The sequence below is a fragment of the Medicago truncatula genome, chromosome 1, assembly GCF_003473485.1.
Source record: "Medicago truncatula cultivar Jemalong A17 chromosome 1, MtrunA17r5.0-ANR, whole genome shotgun sequence".
NCBI classification, from domain to species: domain Eukaryota; kingdom Viridiplantae; phylum Streptophyta; class Magnoliopsida; order Fabales; family Fabaceae; genus Medicago; species Medicago truncatula.
The window spans coordinates 23,772,233-23,773,608 of record NC_053042.1 but is presented as its reverse complement, the minus strand read 5'-3'; the positions used below and the strand labels follow the sequence as shown (position 1 = coordinate 23,773,608).

The 1,376-nt window shown below is 41.5% G+C and overlaps 1 non-coding gene across 1 annotated transcript; it reads right to left on the bottom strand.

Moving 5' to 3' along the window:
• Positions 1–533: 533 nt before the first annotated feature.
• Positions 534–640, bottom strand: LOC120577969 (small nucleolar RNA R71). Its single transcript, XR_005643945.1, has one exon. It is a non-coding gene; the product is annotated as a small nucleolar RNA R71 (small nucleolar RNA).
• Positions 641–1,376: the final 736 nt, after the last annotated feature.

Here is a 1,376-nt window from a genome sequence, read left to right as displayed (position 1 = left end):
GATTAGAACTCTCTTCTCTTCCTCTTTTCTTCTACTTCTTTCTTTGTATTACCACTAACTTCTTGGGTTCTTAGTTTCTTATGCGAAGAAGTAAAAGTCTCGGAGAATTTATTCCTGAGATCGAAAGGTTTTTGCATAAGAAAAAGAGAGAGGCACAAAATAATACTGCTATGGTTGAACGCACTCTCAAAGAGTATGCTACTCCTTCAACGGAAGAGCCACAACCTATTATCATGTACCCAACGGTTGCGGGTAATAACTTCGAATTCAAGCCTGCACTACTCAATTTGGTGCAGCAACATCAGTTTTCTGGATCACCCACTGAGGATCCAAATCTCCATATTTCTTCGTTCCTAAGACTCAGTGGCACCATAAAAGAGAACCAAGAAGCCGTAAGACTTCATCTCTTTCCCTTTTCCTTAAGGGATAGAGCTAGCGCTTGGTTCAATTCCCTAGAAATAGGTTCCATTACTTCATAGGACGATATGAGGCGAGCATTCCTTGCCCGATTTTTCCCCCCATCTAAAACCGCTAAGCTTAGAGATCAAATCACGCGTTTCAATCAAAAAGATGGGGAGTCTCTCTATGAGGCGTGGGAGCGTTTCAAGGAAATGCTTAGACTTTGTCCCCACCACGGCCTAGAGAAGTGGCTTATAGTCCACACGTTTTATAATGGCTTGTCATATACCACTAAGATGTCTGTTGATGCAGCTGCAGGTGGAGCTCTAATGAACAAAAACTATACAGAGGCTTATGCTTTGATTGAGGACATGGCTCAGAATCACTACCTAATGGACCAACGAGAGAGTCGTCACCACTCCTACTCCCTCTAAGAAAGAGGCAGGTATATACGAAGTCTCTGAATATAATCACCTTGCTGCTAAGATTAAAGCATTAACCCAAAAATTTGAAAAACTTAATGTTAATGCTGTCACACCTTCTTCTGCATCCCCTCCTTGTGAAGTCTGTGGTATATCCGATCATATAGGTGTTGATTGTCAGTTAGGTAGTGCTGTCAATATTGAGCAACTGAATTACGCTCAATACAACCAAGGAATGAGGCCAAATCAAAATTTTTACAAAAATCCTCAAGGTTCCTATGGACAAGCAGCACCACCTGGCTATACAAACAACCAGAGAGTGGCTCAGAAATCAAGTTTGGAGATTTTATTGGAAAATTGCATTGCTAATCAAAATAAAAATCTTCAAGAATTGAAAAACCAAACAGGATTTCTGAACGACTCTCTCTCCAAACTCACTACCAAAGTTGATTCTATCGCCACACACACCAAAATGCTTGAGACCCAAATCTCCCAAGTAGCCCAACAAGTGGCCACCTCTTCTCAAACACCAGGAGTCTTTCCTGGTCAACCTGA